This window comes from Muscardinus avellanarius (assembly GCF_963383645.1).
Source record: "Muscardinus avellanarius genome assembly, chromosome: X".
Taxonomy (NCBI): Eukaryota; Metazoa; Chordata; class Mammalia; order Rodentia; family Gliridae; genus Muscardinus; species Muscardinus avellanarius.
This window is the reverse complement of record NC_137792.1, coordinates 65460751-65482959: the sequence shown is the minus strand read 5'-3', so window position 1 is coordinate 65482959 and position 22209 is coordinate 65460751. Positions and strand designations below refer to the sequence as shown.

Below are 22209 nucleotides of genomic sequence, written 5' to 3'. Positions count from 1 at the left end.
GCTGTCTTTTCTCCAGCGTATGTGTTTGGCCCCTTTGTCAAAGATTAATTGACTAAAGATGTGTGGGTTTGTTTCTGTATCTTCTATTCTAATTCACTGGTCAGTATATCTGTTATTGTGCCAGTACAATGCTGTTTTTACTACTATTGCTCTATAGTATAGTTTGAAGTCTGGGATTGTGATGCCTCCTGCATGGTTCTTATTGCTGGGAATTGCTTTGGCTATTCTAGGTCTTTTCTTTCTCCATATGAAGCTCATGATTGATTTTTCTAGGTTTCTGAAGAATGTCATTGGTATTTCAATGGGAATTGCATTGAACCTATAGATCAGTTTTGGCAGAATGGCCATTTTGATGATATTTATTCTGCCTATCCATGAGCATGGGAGATCTTTCCATCTTCTAAGGTCTTCTTCAAATTCTTTAATGTTTTATAGTTTTGTTGTCAAGGTCTTTTATATCTTGGGTTAGGTTTATTCCTAGGTATTTTATTGGTTTTAAGGTTATAGTGAATGGAATTGCTTTTCTTGTTTCTTTCATTGTGGATTCATTGTTGGCGTAAAGAAAAGCCACTGATTTCTTTAGGTTGATTTTGTATCCCGCAACTTTGCTGAATTTTTCAATCAGCTCCAGAAGTCTTTTGGTTGAGTTCTTTGGGTCTTTCAGATAAAGGATCATGTCATCTGAAAGTAAGGATAATTTTAATTCCTCTTTTCCTATGTGAATTCCTTTGATTTCCTTCTCTTGTCTTATTGATGAGGCAAGAGTCTTAAAACTGTATTGAAAAGGAGTGGTGATAGTTGGCATCCTTGTCTTGTTCCTGATTTTAGAGGAAATTCTTGCATTTTTTCCCCATTCAATATAATGTTGGCTTTGGGTTTACAGTATATTGCCTTAATGAGGTTTAAGTACTTTCCTTCTATCCCAATTTTTTGTAGTATTTTTAACATAAATGGGTGTTGGATTTTTTCAAATGCTTTTTCAGCATCTATTGCTATGATGATGTGGTTTTTGTTCTTGGTTCTATTTATGTGGTGAATAACATGTATTGGTTTGCGTATGTTGAACCAGCCTAGTTTTTCTCTTATGAAACTGACTTGGCCATGAAGTATTATTCTCTTGATATAGTTTTGAATGCGTATAGCTAGTATTTTGTTTAGAATTTTTGCATCTATGTTCATTAAGGATATTGGTCTGTAGTTTTCCTTTCTTGAGGTGTCTTTATTTGGTTTTGGGATTAATGTGATACTGGCCTCATAGAAGGAATTTGGGAGAGTTCCATCTCTTTAGATTTCCCAGAACATGTTACGAAGTATTGGTATTAGTTGTTCACTGAACGTTTTGTAGAATTCACCTGGGAACCCATCTGGCCCTGGCTTTTCTTTGGTGGAAAATTTTTATTGCCATTTCTATTTCTTTGGTTGTTATTGGTTTGTTTAGGCTTGCTATGTCCTCTGCTGACTGTAGGAAGGTTAACTGTGCTTAGAAATCTATCAATTTCTTCCAGGTTTTCAAGTCTATTGGAATAAAAAATTTTAAAGTAGTTTCTGATAATCTTTTTAATTTCTTCAGTATCTGTGGTGATATCTCCTTTTTCATTTCTAATTTTGATCATTTGAGTTGATTCTCTTTTTCTTTTGGTTAGGTTGGCCAGGGGTTTATCAATTCTATTAATCTTTTCAAAGAACCAACTTTTTGTTTTATTGATTCTTTGAATTATTTTTTGTTCTCTATTTCATTTATTTCTGCTGTAATTTTAATGATTTCTTGCCTTCTGCTGGCTTTGGGAGTAGACTGTTGCAGAATTTCTAGGTCCTTGAGTTGTGTCATTAGGTTCTTTACTTGGTGGTTCTCTGTCCTTCTTATGTGGGCACTCAATGCAATAAATTTTCCTCTTAATACTGCCTTCATGGCGTCCCATAGATTTTGGTAGGTTGTATCTCTGTTTTCGTTTGTTTCCATAAATTTCTTTATTTCTTCCCTAATTTCTGCTCTTATCCATTCATCATTCAATAGTGTATCATTCATTCTCCATGAATTTGAATACTTTCTTTTGAGTTTCCTGTTGTTGATTTCTACTTTTATTCCATTGTGGTCTGAAAAGATGCAAGGAATTATATTACATTTTTTGAATTTGCTGGTATTTTCTTTGTGTCCCAGGATGTGGTCTATTTTGGAGAAGGTTCCATGGGCTGCTAAGAAGAATGTGTATTCTGTAGTTCCTGGATGAAATAATCTGAAAATGTTTATTAGGTCCATTTGGTTTATGGTTTCCTTTAGTTCTAAGGCGTCTTTACTCATCTTTTGCCTTGAAGATCGATCCAGTGGTGTGAGAGGCGTATTAAAGTCTCCCAGAATTATTGTATTTGGGTCTACTTGGGATCTATGTCCAGAAGGGTTTGTTTTACAAATGTGGTTGCACCCATATTTGGGGCATAAATATTTACTATCATTATATCTTCTTGGTGTATTGTTCCTTTTAATAAAAGGAAGTGCCCTGATTTGTCTCTTTTGATGTGTTTTAGTTTAAAGTCTGTTTTGTTGTATATCAGGGTTGCTATCCCTGCTCTTTTTTGGTCACCGTTGGCATGGTATATTTTTTTCCATTCTTTCACTTTCAGCCTGTGAATGTCTTTGACTGTGAGGTGAGTTTCTTGCAGACAGCATATATTTGGTTTATGTTTCCTAATCCACATTGCCAGTCTATGTCTTTTGTTTGGTAAGTTAAGTCCTTTGACATTAAGAGATATTATTGAAATATGATTTTTGTTTTCTGCCATTTTGTGTTCTGTCTACTCTTGGGTGGTGTGATCTTTCTTCTTTACTTAAATGGCCCACTTATTAACTTCCTCTCTTCTCTGATTCTGAAGTCTGCTTCTTTTTTCTTCTTTATGGTTTATTTCTTTAAGAATTTTCTCTAGTGTTGGCTTTGAATTCATGAATTTTTTAAGATTCTGTTTATCCTGAAAGACTTTGATTTCTCCATTGATCTTTAATAGTAGTTTTGCTGGATAGATTAGTTTGGGCTGGAAGTTATTTTCTTCCAGGGTCTGAATCACGTCATACCAGTCTCTCCTAACATTCATGACCTGGGTTTTATAGTCTGGGGTGATTCATATTCTTTTGCCTCTATATGTCACCCGTCCTTTTGTTCTCACTGCTTTTAAGATTCCTTCCTTAGCCTCTATATTGGTCATTTTGTTTATTATGTGGAGTGGAGTGGTCTTTCTTTGGTCCTGTCTCAGTGGAGTTCTGTATGCCTCCTGGACATGAAGGTCCAAGTCTCTTTCCATATTTGGATATTTCTCTGAGATTATTTCCTTGAAGATATTACAGATGCCCTTGGTCTGTACCTCTATCCCTTCTTCAATGCCTATTATCGGTAAATTGGGACGCTTCATATTATCCTGTATTTGCTGGATGTTTAGCTTTTGTTGCTATAAAGATTTCTGTATATCACTGACTGTGTTTTCATTTTGGGATGTACTGTCTTCTAATATTGATATTATGTTTTCCATTTCATCTAATCTTCCAGAATTTATTTCTATTGCTGTCTTCATTTCACTTATTGCCTCTTTCATTTCATTCCAGACCTCTTTCTGATTCTTTTTTAGTGTTTCTAACTCACCTTTCCCCTCCTATATACTTGTTTTAAATCCTTTCATCATATTGTACATCAAGATTCTGAATTCCCCTTCTTGCATTTCTAGTAGGTCAGTATTCATGATTTCTGCTGTCTCTTCATAATTCCTGGTTCTCGTATTTATAGTGTTCTCTGTCCTGTTTTTCTGATTTCTACCCATCATTCGTGAGTATTATGCTTAGTCCAATCTTAATATTAGGAGTTTAGGGGTATCAGCAAGTCAGCAGAGCTTTTCCAGTTTTGAGGGTGGGTGATGTGGGAGGAGCTGGGGTGATGGGTAAAGGAGTTGGATTAGGTAGAGGCTATGTTTAGGTTGAGAAAGACTTTAAGTATGGTAAGGTAATATCTTGCTAAGAATGAGAGAGAGTTAACTAGTAGGACTCTTGTTGTTAGTAGAGTAAGTATGGATATATGAAATACTTTGAGTTTTAAACAAGGAGGTATATTATTGGGAAAAGTTTTGGGGGAGAAGAGTATGTAGGTTAGTGTGGGAAAGTTTGTAAAGAGGGGTGATGGAAGGAGCAGACAAACATTAAAAAAATCCACACAAGATACCAAGACTATTATGTAATCCAAGAAAAAGAAAAGAAAAACCAATCAAAGGAGGAGAACGAAAAAAGGAAGGAAAGAGGAAGAAAGAGGAAAAAAGGACAAGAATAAAATAAAAGGAACTAGCCGCTGTGTGAAATCAGAAAATAAGTCAAACTATCAAATATTTATATAAAAAAACAAGTTAAAATAAAAGAAGGGTGGGTTAAGAAAAAAATATAAAACAGCAATAACCATACCAAAATAAAAGCACTGTAAAAGCAAAACAAAACAAAATATCCACAATAAAAGTAAAACAGTATGGAGAATTCTCAGAAGAATGGGAACAAATCTTCCATTTGATCCAGCAATACCACTGTTGGGTATCTACCCAAAAGAAAAGAAACCAAACTACCAAACTAATGCATGTGTATCTATGTTCATAGCTGCACAATTCACCATAGCCAAACTATGGAACCAGCCAAGATGTCCATCAACAGACGAATGGATTACAAAACTGTGGGATATGTACACAATGGAATTTTACTCAGCTATCAAAAAAAACTCAATTACATCATTTTCAGGGAAATGGATGGAACTGGAGGACATTATGCTAAGTGAGATTAGTCAGGCACAAAAAATAAGAAATCAGATGCTTTCCCTAATATGTGAGAGTTAGGGAGAAATGGGTCATAGGAGGAACTCTTGGAAGAGGATCAGTAACTTTTAACTCTGTTTACATTGTCTTTGGATATACAATTTTTTTTTATTTTTTAGGGAGTTTGTTTACTCTTTTGTTGCCTGTGCCATTGAAATCATATCCAAGAAATCACTGCCAATTTCAATGTTGTGAGGTTTTATGACCCAGATTTTCTTCTAAAAGCTTATAGTATTAAGATTTATATTTAGGTCTTTTATCTATTTTGAGTTAATATTTGTATATGTGTTAGGTAAGGGTCCAATTTTATTCTTTTTCATTTATTATTATTTTTCAACAATATTTAGTTAAAAGACTAGTATTTCCTCCACCAAAAGTTCATGGAAACCTTGTCAAAAATAGCTTGACAATGTATGGAAGAATTTATCTCTAGGCTTTTATTTAGCTCCAACGGTTTATATATCTGCCTTTAGAACAGTACTACACTGTTTCAATTATTGTAGCTTTATATGGTTTGAAATCAGAAAATATACATCTTCTAGCTTTGTTCTTCTTTGAGACTGTTTTGGGTATCTAGAGTCCATATTCCATATCATGATAGATTTCTTCTGAAAAATAAATAAATAAATGTATGATAGTTTCACCTAAAAAAAAAAAGAAAAAAATATTCTCTGGTAAGAAAGAAAGCAAAAAGAAATATTGAAATGTTATCTTTAAGTCATCAAAAGTTTGGTACCAGACAAATGAAACTGTTATGTGAGATTATCAATGTTAATATTGTATAAATTGCTATAATACTAGATGTCAACCAGTAAGCCAAGCGTGGGAAGGAGGGATGGGGAGGGAATGGGGTGGGGATCGTGGTAGGGGCTAACTGGGTGAGATGTGCATGTATGTCTACAAAAGTATTTTCTTCATACCACTATGATGTATGAATACATTGCACCAATAAAAAATAAATTAAAAAAATAAAAAAAATAAATATGAAAAAAAAGTAAAACAAACAGTCTTACTTATTTACAAATATGGGGTCAGAATATAATCCAGTGTCTCTTAGTTTTCTTTGTACTCTATTTTTATCTTCTTAGGTCACTCTGTGTGTTTGGACACATTTCTTTCCTTTAACTGCTTTGTGTTTGTGTGTCAGGATGTCTGGTTTCACTGTTATTAGATTCTGTACAATTCCCAGGTTCTGCGAAATTCCAACCTGTAGTCAGCACCTCTGCACTTACCACACTAGACTCCCGCCTGTGCTTCTCTACAGCAGGAGTGGAGGATGTCCAAAGTATACTTGGAACCTCCCCTGAGGTCCTGTGCAGATATTGTGTCTCGATGTATTTTCCTGTGTCTCTGGAAATTCCAACTGAGCTAGCCGGTGTGGTCCCAAGACATACCCTGGGCAAAGGGATGCCGGTTCCTGGATGCCCACACTTACTGCCAGAGCTCTACCTATCCCGAGAGTGCAGGCTGGGTGCGATGCTATTACTGGATGCAGGTGTGAGTGGGTGCAGTTGCCTATTGCTGCTGCTATGCTCTTCCAAGGTGTATTGATCTGTGTTCTCGATTAGAAATAAGCATCGGGCTACTGGACTGGTGGAACTCCCAGCGGTGGGCCAGGGGTGCAGGCTAGGTGCACAAGGGTCCAGGTGCACAGGCAGTGAGTGGTGCCCAGCAGTGATCTCTGCTTCCCGCAGGACATAGAAACTGGGGGGGGGGCGAGGAGATTTCAGGGGCACACAGAGCTTTCGCTGCCTGGAAGGCAGGCCTCTGGCAAGGTGGATGTCTGGGCTCCAGTGGGGGGCAGGGGCTAGACACACAAGGTAGGCTCCGATTTAGGGATGGCAGTGGCTCAGGCACTGACTACTAGCAGGGGTCCGGGACGCAGACAGGGTGTGTGAGGACAGTGCTTGGTTCTGAGGTGTGGGACAGATGCCCCGGGCCAGTGCTAGGGTTGGGGCTGGTGCACACGCTAGGATCCGCACTTTTTCTGGATGCACTCAGGTACCTGGCTTCCTTGGTTCAGGCTTCCGTGGGAGTCCCTGTGCTGTTGTGATCCAGGCGCTGCTGAGCACACAGAATTCTGACGTAGGTCCTGCTCGCTGCTTAATATGAGGTCCTATGTCCGTTTTCAGTCCCGGATTATCTTGCCTCGGTGATTTCAGTCAGGGCTTGGGAGTGCAGTTTGGGCTGGCAGGCAGCCGTGCAGGGAGCTCGCCGCCAGGCATCCCAATTGTATCTGCAGCAGGTCTGCTCTCTGATCTTTGTTCTTTGAGTTCAGGGTTCCGCCGAGGTACCTGGATCTGTTTTGGTTCCTGGTATGTATATATTTTGCTGATTAAGACACTGCTTTCTAAGTAGTTGAACTTTATTTGTTTCAGCTACTGAGAAGTGCTGTGTCCCTCAGTTGCCATTTTGAAAAAAAAAAGAAAAAAAAAGGATGTATGAAAATTTGAACTCTTATATGTTACTTGCATTGCCACATTGGAAAGAAATTTGATATTTTCTAAAAAGACTAATCACAAGAAATACTTTCTGTCTGGCAGCAGCCATCAGGTAAGCCAAGATGGGCACGTACAACTACATTCAGGAGCTATGGAGGAAGAAGCAGTGGGATGTGATGCGCTTTCTGCTGCGAGTCGGCATGGCCAGTTCTTGGGGCTGCATGGCCAGTTCTTGGGGCTGCACCGGCCTCCCCACCCCACCTGGCTGGATAAAGCACGCAGGCTGGGGTACAAAGCCAAACAAGGCTATGTCATATACAGGATTCGGGTGCGCCGTGGTGGCCGCAAGAGCCCCATTCCTAAGCGTGCAATGTATGGCAAGCCTGTCCATCGCAGTGTTAACCAGCTAAAGTTTGCACGAAGCCTTCAGTCTGTGGCCGAGGAGAGAGCTGGATGCCACTCTGGGGCTCTGAGAGTCCTGAATTCTCACTGGGTTGGTGAAGATTCCACATACAAATTCTTTGAGATTATCCTCATTGACCCATTCCATAAAGCTGTCAGAACAAATTCTGACACCCAGTGGATCACTAAGCCAGTCCACAAGCACAGGGAGATGTGCGGGCTGACATCTGCAGGCCGCAAGAGTCGTGGCCTTGGAAAGGGTCACAAGTTCCACCACACTATCGGTGGTTCCCGCCGCACAGCCTGGAGAAGGCGTAATAGTTTCCAGCTCCACCGTTACCACTAATATAAGTAATGTTTGTAAAATTCATACCTAATAAACAATTTAGGACAGTAAAAAAAAGACTAATCACAATATTAACATTTGAGTCAGAAATTTGACTCCTAACTATATAGACAGGAGAAATAAGAAGATACTGTTTACATAAAAACCTGTATATAATATTTATGTAGCATAAACATGTTAGTTTTCTGCTACTATAACAAAATACATGTAATAATGAATTTATAATAGGAAAATGTTTATTTTGGCTTACCCTTTTGTTTTAGAGGATTAAGTCCATAGTTGCTTGGCTTCATTGCTTTTGGGTTAATAGTAAGGCAGCACATCATGAGTGGGGAACACATGGCAGAGCAAAGCCACTCTCCTCGTGGCCTGTATGTGAAAGAAAATAAGAAGACTGGAACCAAGCTGGGCGTGGTGGCACATGCCTGTAATCCCTGCACTTGGGAGGCAGAGACAGGAGGATCAAGCAGGTTCAAAGCCAGACTCACTGGCTTAAAAGACCCTGTTTCCAAATAAAAATATAAAATAGGTCTGGGAGTGTAGCCCACAGGCAGAAGGGTTTCTAGGAACTCCAATACCACCACCACCACCAAAACAAAAGAGACTGGAACCCTTCCTAATATCTACTTTGAGGTCAAAACCCATAGTACATATTCAAAATGAAATGTAACCCAAATGTACCTCAGCCTATGAAAGGATAAAGAAAAAATAGTATATTCATTCAATATAAATTTATTTATTTGATGGACTTGGGCTGGTCCAATATTTTGGCAATTATGAATTGTGCAACTATAAACATAGATTTGCATGCATTAGTCTGGTAGTTTGGTTTCTGTTCTTTTGCTTAAAAACCCAGGAGTGGTATAGCTGGGTCATAGAGTAGGATCATTCCCACTCTTCTCAGGATCCTCCACACTGTTTTCAAACCAAAGTGCTCTTCAGTGTCTATTGAAATGATCATGTGAATTTTGTTCGTAGTTTTGTGGTGAATTACATGAATTGTTTTTCATAAGTTGAACCAGCCTTATTCCTGCGATGGACATAATTTGGTCATAGTGAATAATTTTCTTGATGTGGTTTCAAATGCATGTTGCTAGTATTTTCCTTAGAAGTTTTGCATCTAAGTTCCTCAGTGATAATTGGTTTGTAGTTTTCTTGAGCTGTCTAACTAGTTTTTGCTTCATAGCATGTATTTGGGAGATTTCTGTCTCTTTCTACATTATAGAATAGATTGAGAACTATTGGGATTCGATCTTCTCTAAAGGCTTTATAAAATTTGACAAGTAAGCCTCTGGACTTGGGCTTTTCTTTCACCTTAGTCTCATTGTTGTTTCAATTTTCATGATTGCTATTGGTTAGTTTAAATTTTCTATATCTTCTTGATTCAGTTTAAGAAAGTTGTGTCTAGAAATTTGTTAATTTCCTCTAGGTTTCCACTTTGTTGGAGTATTTTTTTTCAAAGTAGTTTCTGATAATCCTCGAGATTTCTATGCTGTCTGTGGTAATATAATTTTTAATCACTTATTTTAGTAATTTGGGTTTATTCTTTCTTTGGATTAGGTATAATGGTTTATCTGTCTTGTTTGTTTTTTTTCAATGAACCATTTTTGTTTTGTTGGTTTTTATTTTGTTTTCTAATTCATTGATTTCTGCTGTGATTTTGAACCTGTGCAATCCTCCTGTCTCAGCTTCTCAAGTGCTGGGATTACAAATGTGTGCCACCACACCCGGTGAGAAAGATGATTTTTAATTTCTAACATTTGTATTGTTACTTCTGTTCTAGGTAGTATTTTTTTCTTTGATGAGCTGTTCATTTTAGTGGAAATCATTGTTTCTCCGTTTTGGGCAATTAAAAAAATTCTTTTTAATTTATCTCTGAATATTTTTTCTAGTGATGGTTTGGAAGACATGATATTTTTTCAGTTTGTTTGACCTGAAAGATTTTTATTTCTCATTAGGTTGGATAGATTATCTTTGATGGGTACAGTAATCTTGGCAGGAATTTTTTTTTTTAAGAGTTGAGAATAGGGCCAGGTATGGTGGTGCAAGCTTGTAATCCCCATGCTTGGGAGGTGGATACAGGAGGATCGCACTGGTTCAGAGCCAGCCTCAATGACTTAAGAGACCCTGTTTCCAAATAAAATAAACTATAAAATAGGTCTGGGAGTGTAGCCCAGATGTAGAAGGGCTTCCAGGAAACCCAGTAACACCAAAAAGAAAAACAAGAGTCGAGAATAAAAGTGGGCATGGTGGTGCACGCTTGTCATCCCATTGCTTGTTTGGCTGAGACAGGAGGATTGTACAGATTCAAAACCAGCCTCAGCTACTTAATGAGGCTTTCAGAAACTTAGTGAGACCCTCTTTCCAAATGATGTATAAAATATAGGTCTAGGAGTATAGCCCGAAGGTACCTAGGTTCCACCCCCAGTACCACCAAAAAAAAAAAAATAGAATATGTTGTTTCAGGCCTTCCTGGCTTTCATGACTTGATTTGAGAAGTCTGAAGTGATTCGTATTGTTTTTGCCTCTTACTGTCATACAGTGTTTTACTCATTTTGCATTTAAGATTCTCTCTTTGGCCTCTACCTTAGTCAAAATCTGACACCAATTTATGTTAAAAAACACTGCAGAAAATTGGAATACAAGGAACATATTTCAACATCATTAAGGCTATTCACAATAAGCCCAAAGCCAACATCATATTGAATGGAGAAAAACTGTAAGAATTCCCTTTAAAATCAGGAACAAGTCAAGGATGCCCACTATCACCACTCCTTTTCAATATAGTCCTCGAGACTCTTACCACAGCAATAAGACAAGAGAAAGGAATCAAAGGAATTCAAATAGGTAGAGAGGAATTAAAACTATCCTTATTTGCAGATGATATGATTATTTATCTAGAAGATCCAATGAACTCAACCAAAAGACTTCTGGAGCTGATTAGCCAATTCAGTAAAGTTGCAGAATACAAAATCAACCTAAAGAAATCAGTTGCTTTTCTTTATGCCAACAATGAATCCACAATGAAAAAAATAAAAAAACTATCCCATTTTCTATAACCTATAAATGAATAAAATACCTAGGAATAAACCTAACCAAAGATGTAAAAGACCTCTACAGAGAAAACTACAAAACATTAAAGAAAGAAATTGAAGAAGACATTGTAAGATGGAAAAATCTCCCTTGCTCATGGATAGGCAGAATATATATCATCAAAATGGCCATTCTTCTTCTTCTTCTTCTTCTTCTTCTTCTTCTTCTTCTTCTTCTTCTTCTTCTTCTTCTTCTTCTTCTTTTTTGGTGGTACTGGGGTTTCTGGAAGCCTTTCTACCTCCGGGCTACACGCCCAGACCTATTTTTACATTTTTATTTGGAAACAGGGCCTCCTAAGCCAGCACACACGGCTGGCTTCAAACCTGCATGATCCTCCTGCCTCTGCCTCCCAAACAGGGGGATTACAAGTGTGCGCCACCATGCCTGGCAAAATTGATCTGTCAAAATTGATTCTGTCAAAAGTGATCTATAGATTCAATGCAATTTCCATTAAAATACCAACAACATTTTGCATAGACCTGGACAAATCAGTTATGAATTTTGTATGGATAAAAAAGACCCAGAATCGCCAAAGGAATTCTCAGCAACAAGAGCCAGGCAGGAGGCATCACAATCCCAGACTTCAAATTATACTATAGAGCAATAGTAGTAAAAACAGCATGGTATTGGCACAACAATAGGCAGACTGACCAGTGGAACAGAATAGAAGATACAGAAACAAACCCACACATCTATAGTCAATTGATCTTTGTCAAAGGGGCCAAACTCATACTTTGGAGAAAAGACAGCCTTTTCAACAAATGGTGCTGGGAGAACTGGCTATTCATTTGTAGAAAGTTGGATCTGAATCCTTACTTCTCACCATGCACAGGAATCAACTCGAGATGGATCAAAGACTTAGAAATTAAACCAGAGACTGTGAAGTTATTAGAGAAAGGCATAGGATCAACACTCCAACATATAGGCCCAGGCAGTAACTTTCTCAATAAGACTTCCAAAGTGCAGGAAATTAAACCAAGAATTAATAAGTGGGATCTCATCAAACTAAAATGTTTCTTCTTGTCAAAGGAAACCATCAAGAACATAAGGAGGAAGCCTACAGAATGGGAAAAGATCTTTACCAGTCACCACTTCTATAGGGGACTAATATTCAGAATATACAAAGAGCTCAAAAGACTCTGCACTAGCAAAACAACCCAATCAAGAAATGGGCAAATGAACTAAGTAGACACTTCACAAAAGAAGAGATACAAAGAGCCAATAGATACATGAAAAGATGTTCAACATCACTAGTCATCAGGGAGATGCAAATCAAAACTACATTGAGATTCCATCTAACCCCAGTCAGAGTGGCAAGCATAAAGAAATCAAATAACAACAAATGCTGGTGAGAATATGGGGAAAGAGGAACTCTTTTACACGGTTGGTGGGAGTGCAAACTAGTTCAGCCACTATGGATGTCTGTTTGGAGATTCCTAAGAAAACTGGGATTAGATCCACTATTTGATTCTGCTATACCACTCCTGGGTATCTTTCCAAAGGCATTGAAATCAGAGAACTACGTTAACATATGCATACCCATGTTCATAGCAGCACAGTTTGTAATAGCCAAAATATGGAACCAACCTAGAACTCCATCAACAGATGAATGGATTGCAAAATTATGGGAAATACACACAATGGAATTCTATAAAGAAGAATAAAATAATAGCATTTGCAAAAAGATGGAAGGTACTAGAGAACATTATGTTAAGTGAGATTAGTCAAGCACAGAAATAGAAGGGACATGTTTTCTCTAATATGCCCTATCTAGCGAGTAGTGGTAATACAGAGGGACTCCAGATGATGGAGGGGAAATCTCAGCAAAGCTAGACTGGAAGGATAGGAAACAAAGAAAGCTGAGGTTGTTCAATGGAGTAGCTACTTACGAATATGTGTAATAGCATAAATATAACATGATTAACCTGGACACTCTTTATTGGGAGACGGAAAGGAAATGTGGGGGGAGAGGGCACGATACACAATCTAAATGTACACCATTTTCAATATGTTCAACTTATAAATAAAATAAAATAATGAAAAATTTGAATCCAGATTTATTCTTAAGAAAGCACATCAGACCTCTGTCCAGTGTGACTATTTGAAAGCAGATTCTGATATCAAGCCAAACTTCACTTTAAATTCTTCCCCTTACACCCAGTTTTTTCTTCATATCAAGATGGTGGGATGGAACAAACTGATCTCTCTGCCTCCAAAGCTCTTAACATATCTTAACTTCAACTCTCATGTCTATTGCAAAGGATAATTTTAAGTGTTCCTGAGTGGCATGCAATAAATAGAAACTTTGTCACAGGTCACATAAATTATTGCCTATGAAGCTCCCAATGGGCTGGGAGGAGCATCTGGAACAATTCAGTTAATAATCTGAACTTCAGAGAGGACCATCCATTATGGTAAGAGAATCTAAATCACAATGATTTGGAAGATAGATTTATGTTAACAAAACAAATCACCCAGCTGTAAAGATCTCTGCAAACATGTTAGGGAGAGTAGGGTTAATCTCCTCTGAGGACTATTAACATAGTTGTTTGAAGGTAATATATGACTCTGGCAAAAAACCCAGAAGCCTCTTGGAGAAAACAATAATCAGTTCAGGGCTACAGCGAAGCTGTAAATATTTTATAACATCCTGCTGTGTCTGAGAAAAATATCTTGGCTTTCCTGTACCCAGCATCCCATCTTATGTAACTGCCTCAACATTTTGTAAATGGTTGAGACATTTGAAAATGGCAAATGAAGCAGCAAGCTAGGAATCTAGAAAAGCTAGGAATAAAAGAATGATTTAAATTCTTTTTACCCACGTGAACTTGTATAAAATGATTCTAGGTGAATACTAAAAAAAAAGCAGAGTGGATTGCAAAAATGAAGAGAAGAGAAAAATGCAAAACCTTCACCTTGAAATAATCACTGGCCTTTCACCTGGTTAGGAAAAAACCCCAACATTAGAGATCTCTTCATATCTAGGAACTCATTTATTTTCATCAAATCTGTAATTTTTTTCTCTTTTTACTAGTTCATATTTTTATTGGTGTATTTTAAGTATGCATCATAGTGAGATTCAAAGTGAAACAAACATATATGCACATGGCTCTTGGTGTGTTTCCCTCTGCATCTCACCCCATTTTCCCCTCTTTTCCCATATGTATGAAATTGGTAATGATATTTTTATGTATGGACATAGTATTAATTGAGCTGTTTACTTCATCAGTTTTTTAAAAAGACCATCTTGTTTAGTATCATGACACAGAAATTGTGAAATTCCTCAAAAAACACATGATGGTCCTCTCATATTCATAGGATATTAAAAAGTTTAATGTGTACTATAGGCTAATATCTCCCTAAATCATATACAATTTCTACTCTAAGGATAGTCAACCAAAAAAAGTGTGTTAGGGCAAGCTGTGGGTATTGATGCATGCCTGTAATCCTAGTGCTTGGGAGGCTGAGACATGAAGATCTCAGGTTCAGAAACAGCTTCAGCAATGTAGTATGACTCTTAGCAAACTAAGAAGACTGTTTCAAAAACAAAATATAATAAGGTCTAAGGGTATAGCTCAGAGGTAGAATACACCTAGGTTCAATTCCAAGTACCTCCATGACAGAATCCTTTAAGGGAACATATAAATTAAATCATGTTAAAGGATATTTTCTTTTTCTCAAATATCTAATAAATACTTACCATGAATATTTACCATGGGTTAGGTACTATTGTAGGCACTAAATGCAAAGTCACAATTCCAGGGCTCACAGCATAATTGAAGAGGAAAATCCATAAATAAGATCCTATGACACACTAACAGGTTGTATAGGTTGAGGAAGAGTTTTAGATACCCAGGAGATGCTTGGAGGATTTTGTCACAGATGAAATGATGTCCTTGCAGACTGCTGATAAATTATTTGAAGTGTAACAGGAGAAGGAAGGACAATATAGACACAGAGAGTAGATTTGTAAAGGTCCCAGAGGCCTGACATGAAATAGTGTGTTCAGGAAATACAATCTGTTGTCTTGCTTGATGGGTTGCAAAAGATATGTAGGAGACAGAGGCATATGATTCAGTTTTTTCTCCTTCCTTCCTTCTTTCCTTTCTTCCTCTCTCCCATCCTCCCTCCCTCTCTGTTTGCAGTACTGGTGATTGAGCCCAGGAACATAATACCTCCAAACTGCACTCTCAGTCCTATTTTATTTTTTAATTTTGAAATAGGATCAAGCTGGGTAGGTTGCACATGCCTGTAATTCCAGTACTTGAGAGGCTGAGACTGGAGGATTTCAGGTTCAAAGATGGCCTCAGCATCTTAGTGAGGCCCGCTGCAACTTGGTGAGAGCTCATTTTAAAATAAAAATAATAAAATAGGACTGGGGATATAGCGCAGAGGTAGTATGTCCTTAGATTCCATCCCCAAACCATAGGAAGGAAGGAAGGACGGAAGGAAGGAAGGAAGGAAGGAAGGAAGGAAGGAAGGAAGGAAGGAAATATGATCTCACTAAGTTGCTGAGGCTGACTTTGAACCTGTGACTCATCTGTCTCAGCCTCCTAAATACTGGGAATATGGGTGCTTCTCACCATACATGGCTATGATCCAGCTTTTTAAAAGTAATCCCACTAAGGAGAATGAACTTCTTTTTTTTTTTTTTACAGTTGAAGCAATAAAAGTCAATTAAAATATTAAGCAGAAGAGTTAGACAATAAGACTTCCATGTGAGAATAACTCTGGTTGCAGTGAGACAAACAATTGGATAGCAGGATCAAAACTATGGAGATCTGTTAGATAGGTCTATTAATATAGACCTTACCATGTTAATAGTAAAGGCCAGAGTTAATAAGAATCTGAATCAGAGTGGTAGGGGGAATACAGTATGAAAAAATTAGACAATTCTTAGTATGTTCAGTCATTTTATATTTAGCCATTATGTAGTTATGTAGTGTTATATCTTTTTTTTTTGCAGTACTATGAATGGAACCCAGGGGCAATCTACTTTTGAGCTATACCCCTAGCCCTATTTTTTATTCTTTGTTTTGAAACAGAGTCTCACTGAGTTGCAAAAGGCCTCACTAAATAGCTGAGGCTGGCTGTGAACCTTGATCCTCCTGTCTCAGCCCCATTAATGATAGGATTACAAGTGTGTAGCACCATACGTGGTTTATCATTATTGTTTTGATCTGTGTTTCAAAATGCCTTTGTTGAGTGTCTTTTCATGTACCCGATGGCCATTCATATATTTGTTGATATGTCTGTTCAAATTATATACCCATTTTTATTGGGCTCTTGGTTTTCTTATTGTGTTTGTGATTGTATATATTATAAGATACATTCTGCATATATCTTATATTTGTATATATATATATATATATATATGATATTTTATCTCAAACAATATATACATAAAAATACAATATATACAGAATATATATGTATATACAGATATACACACAGACACACACACATACAGTATACAATAAAAACTGCAACGTGTCCTTAATTTGCTATGTGATTTTCAAATGTTTTCTCCAAGGCTTTGATTGTCTTTTCTTTCTCTTAGCAATGTTTTTTGAAGAGATTTTTAAATTTTAGTTGAAGTCCACTGTATCTAATTGTTTTTATGTATTTCAAGTATCATATCTAATAAATTGCTTAACTGAAGATATGAAAACTTTTCTTTCATCTTTAGTCCTACAAGTTTCAAGTTTTAAGGTGCGCATTTAGTTGCAGAATTCATTTAGAGCTACTATTTTGTATATGCTGTGAAGTATAGATCCAAATTCTTTTTTCCTTCTTTTTAATGTGTTTTTGCACATGAATATCTAATTGTTCCAGCACTACTTGTGGAAAATATCATCCTATAACCACAGCATAGTATTTGTATCTTAGTTATGAATTAATTCTATTTGTTATATTTATTTTATATACAGAATTATTTATGAACTTAGTGCTTTGTTCCACTAATGTACTTGTCTATCTGTATGCCAAGACCATGCCATATTGCTTAATGTAGCTTTATAATAAATTATTAACTGGGAAGTGTCTTACAACTTTATAATTTTTAAATGATTTTGCTATATCAAATCATTTGCATTTAGATATGGATTTTATTATGAGTTTGGGATAGCTTTAAAGTACTTATTAGAAGTTTGATAGGTTTTCATTGAATCTATAGATGAAGTAGAAAAGAACTAACATCTTGAAAATATTGAATCTTTCCATCTATAAACAGATTGTCAATTTTCATAAATCTTTTTTTCTTCATCAATGCCTTATAGATTTCTGCATGCAGCACATGCACATATTTTGTAAGATTTATACTCAAGCACCATACTTATTTTTGTTATTTCCAATAATATTTTAATCTCAATTTTTAATTTATAGTTTTCTTAAAATTTTAAAATTTTATTGGTGAATTATAGTCATACATCTTAATGGGTTACGAGAATATAATTGTATTTTGTATATTGTCCTTTCATCTTTTTTATCCTGCAGCTTTGCTAAACTTGCTTATGAGTTCTAGGACTTAGTTTTTAGATTTCTTGGGTTTTTCTGCATAGACAATCATGTCATCTGTGAATAAAGATAGTTGCATATATTTCTTTTCAATGCACACGCACTTATTTATTTCTTATTGATGCACTGCAATTGGTACCTGCATTTTATTTATTTTTCTTTTTTATGAATTTACTTTTGGTGCATTTTCATTAGCACATCTTAACGAGGTACAGGATGGTAGAGGCACACATGCACACATCACTCATTTCACCAGCAAGGTCTTATTTTTATTTTTATGTAAAAATGGTATCATTTTATTTGGGGCTCCGTTGTCAAAGACACATTGGCAAAGTTTTGAAAATTTACTAATGTATGGTATTAGACTGATTATTAAGAGATTAACTTTTCATGGAGAAATTTCCATTGCTCATGAGGAAATCAGGGTAAATACATTGATGTTACCCAGCAAGGCAAGAGTTGACAGTAAATCCCATTTCCTGAATTGAATAGAAAAGACTGGCAATTTTTTGAAAAGGTATGATGGCATGGCAGTGATACTGCCTTTTTTAATACATCAGATGATACTGTAGAATGTTTGTTACCCTATAAGGTAGGTATTGTTAATTTCTTAATATGTAAGAAACTAAATTTCAAAAACAATGTTTTACTCAAACTTACATGACCTTATGACTTCTTATTCAATATTTAGAGATATTGATTTGTGACTTTGGGAAGCACTGATCTCTTTTATAAGAGCTTGAGCCAGTCTGTATTGTATGGTAGTTTTATGTATTGTTCTATTGGTGTACAGGGGTTGGGTTGGAAGTTTCTATAAAATGGTTTTCTTGATTTTATGTAATCAACTTCACACCAGGGGTCTGTATTCTCTGACACCTTGCCCCTTTGAACATGACACTATGAGTACCCAATTCTTTGATGAATGAGTAGATAAATGATTTCCACTAAGTTATTTCCCTGTCTTGCCACTCTATAGTTCTGACTGCACAGAAGTTCAAGGGCACAGACGTGTTTCTGATTCATGAGGCTTTCAAACAGAGTCTAGGGACCCCAGGGTTGGACTTGATCTTGCTAACAGTTATAGAAAATATGACAGTTAGTGTGCTCCATTTCTATTTAGGAAATCTCTAGATGCTCTCTGAGTTTGTGTGTGATTGATGTCTTTGCTCCATTAATATTGGTTTCAATGGTAGTTCAAGTGTGTCACTTTTTGGCAAAAGCCTTCACAGATCCCACTTCTTTTGAATTCGAAATTCTGTTTGTATCTTTAGCTCAGCACTTCTCCCTGCTTTTTAATAGAGCTATTTATATTTCCCAACTATTTCTGATCCCTCTTCATTCAACTCTGTGATTCCTGAGGGCAAGATCCTTGTCTGAATGATCATTGTATTACCAGTGTTGTGAATAAAGCTTAGAAGCAGAATGGGCACTGAATATATATTTGCATAATGTAACTGAAGAGTTTATTTTTAGGAATATATTAACAAGATATCCCTTTAGGTGCTTTCATTATTATACTTCTTTCCTAATTATTTAAGTAGAGGACAGTGTGAGATGGGTGTAGGTTAAAGAGTAAAGTTGTAGTTGTCCTTGTTTCTCCAGTCCAGTTGTCTGTCTCTTGGGACACATTCCTTATAATTCACTGAACCACAATATGAAAGACATGGTTCCTGCCCTCATAGAGCTTGTAGTCTAGTTATACAATGAGAAAATAATCCAAAGAACAAATAAGTAAAAATATAATTATGGATGCTATGATATTAAATAATTAAACAAGGTGGAGATTTAGAGTTTGACTGGGGAGAAGGGTGGCTGTTTTGGAATAGATTCTCAACTAGGACCTCACAGATGAGGTGCATGAATATGGAGATTTATTTTGAAAGAAGGTTGGCAAAATTTGTTGATGTATAGCATATGGATAGTTAGAGAATGTGAGGAATCAAGACTGACTCTTTGGTTTTTTTATTTGAATGAATGGGAGACTGATAATACCATTTTCTGGGACACAAAAAGCCAATGAATAAACAAGCATTGGCTGTGGAGTACAGAATCAGGTGTGTAATCCATACTGTTTGAGTGGTAATAGACAGCAAGGAGATATGAGAACAAAATAGTATGAAGTTTAGAGGTTAAAGCTGAATCTATACATTTGGCATGTCATTGACAGCTAATGCCATATATATAGGTGAGATATTTTTCAGGGATAAATAATTTTTATGAATGTATACCTTTCATCAATGGGGCTCCTCAACACTAAAGGTATCATAAGAGAGAATGATAACAGCAAAAGAAATAGAGAAAGAATGGCCAGTTAAGTAGGAGAAGAATTAGGAGAGTGTGATATCTTGAACACTGATATTAAGAACTGAGAGAATGGGAGAACATTTTTGCCAACTACTCCTCTGATAGAGGACTGATATCTAGAAGATACAGATAATTCAAGAAACTCACAGCTAAGAAAACAACCCAAACAAAAAAATGGGCAAGTGAACTAAAAAGACACTTCACAAAATAAGAAATTCAAGTGGCCAATAAATGTATGAAAAATGCGCAATATCATTAGCAATCAGAAAGATGTAAATCAAAACTAATCTGAGGTTTCACCTAACTCTAATTACAGTGGCAATCTATAGAAACACATAAAACAAATAATGCTGGTGAGGGTGTGGAGAAGTGGAATTTCTAATACATTATTTGTGGGTTTGCAAATTACTGTAACCACTTTAGAAAACAGTATGGAGGATCCTCAGAAGAATGGGAATGAACCTAATATATGATACAATACCACCTCTGGGTATATAACCCTCAAAATGGAGGCCAAACTACCAGACTAATTCCTGGTTATCTATGTTCATAACTGCACATTTCACAATTATCAAACTGCGGAACTGTTTGATAATTTAAACTGTTGATGTCCATCAACAGATGAATGGATTTCAAAATTATGGGATATATACACAATCAAATTTTGCTCAGCCATAAAGAACAAAAAATTACTTCATTTACAGGGAAATGCATGGAACTGGAGAATATTATGCTAAATTAGGTTAGTCAGTCACAAAAAGAAATCGGATACTCTCCATAATATACAAAAGGGTGAAAACGGGTCATAGGAGGAACTCTAGACAAAAGAGGAAACCATAGATGAACAAATAAGGAGAACTAACTGGGTGTGATGGGAGGGGAGAAGAGGGAAATTTCCAAATGTATATTCACAAATATATCAATCAGTAAGCCAAACATTAGAAGGAGGGAGGGGGAGAGGATAGGCTGGGAATTGGGGAAGGGCTAAATGAATGATATGTGCATGTATGCCTCTACCATTTTGTTCCCCATTGATGTATGACTACAATGCACAAACAAAAAAGAAAAGAACAAGAAGTATTTAATATAAGAACAGAGACAGATTCACTAAATTTGAAACCACGAGGATCATTGACTATCCTTTTAAAATTAATTTTAAGTAATACATAAAACATGTTTTATGTATTAATTACATATGTATATGTTGCATAATATTTAAATCAGGTTAAACATATTTGTCTACTCAAACATTTTTGAGAACACTAGCCTAGGTATCCATCAATAGATGAATGGATAATGAAACTCTGATATATTTACACAATTGAATTTTATTCATTTATAAAAAAGAATGAAATTCTGCCATGTGTAGAAAATGGCTAGAGCCAGAGGATATTATGCTAAGTGAAATTAGCCAGTCTCAGAAAGTAAAGCGTTGTGTTTTTGCTTATATGTAAAAGCTAAAGATATATTGGGAAACAAAGGAGATTTTAGATAAACAAGGGAAGAATTTAGTAAAATAGTGGGAAGATATTTAGGGAGGTGAGGGAGAGGAGATCAGAAGAAGCAAATGGTTCAAATAATCCTATGTGTATGTATGAATTTATCTACACCAATCTGAAAAACATGTATGGAGAGAGGGAGGGGGCAGGATAGAAATTATAGGGCGACACATCAACTGCTCTGTGCATGAGTGTTTCAATCACTCTAAATCTCATTATAATGTACAATTAGTATAATTAGAATGTATTCATAAACTACCAAAAGATGAAGGAGGAGGAGAAGGAGGAGGGGGAGAAGGAGACCCAAACCCTCTACAGGCAGAATTGTCATTGTTGGTTCAGAAATATATTACAGGACCACATAAATGTTGCTAAAGAAGGAAGGTTATTTCTTACCACCACACTATGGCTGGATGGCAATTATCCTATCACCATTTAAAGTGGAAGGATTCTAGCCGGGCGTGGTGGCGCATGCTTGTAATCCCCGCTCTTGGCAGGCTGAGACAGGAGGATCGCACGGGTTTGAAGCCAGGTTCAGCTACTTAGTGAGGCTTTCAGCAACTTAGTGAGACCCTGTTTCCAAATAAAATATAAAAAAAGTCTGGGAGCATGGTCCCAAAGTAGAAAGCCTCTGGGTTCCACCCCCAGTACCACTAAAAAAAAAAAAAAGTGGGAGGATTCTTACATCCTGCTGTAAGGTACCAATTACCCTCAGTCTTCTCTCCATTTCTTTATCCATTCTACCCAAAGCTTTACATTCCCTTTCTGAGTCTGGGAAGGG

At 36.5% G+C, this 22209-nt stretch overlaps 1 pseudogene across 1 annotated transcript; it reads left to right on the top strand.

Annotated features, from left to right (window-relative positions):
• Nucleotides 1-7390: 7390 nt before the first annotated feature.
• LOC308278931 (large ribosomal subunit protein eL15-like) lies at nucleotides 7391-8016 on the top strand (annotated as a pseudogene). The gene has a single exon. The product of its transcript is annotated as a large ribosomal subunit protein eL15-like (transcript).
• The last annotated feature ends 14193 nt before the right edge of the window (nucleotides 8017-22209 follow it).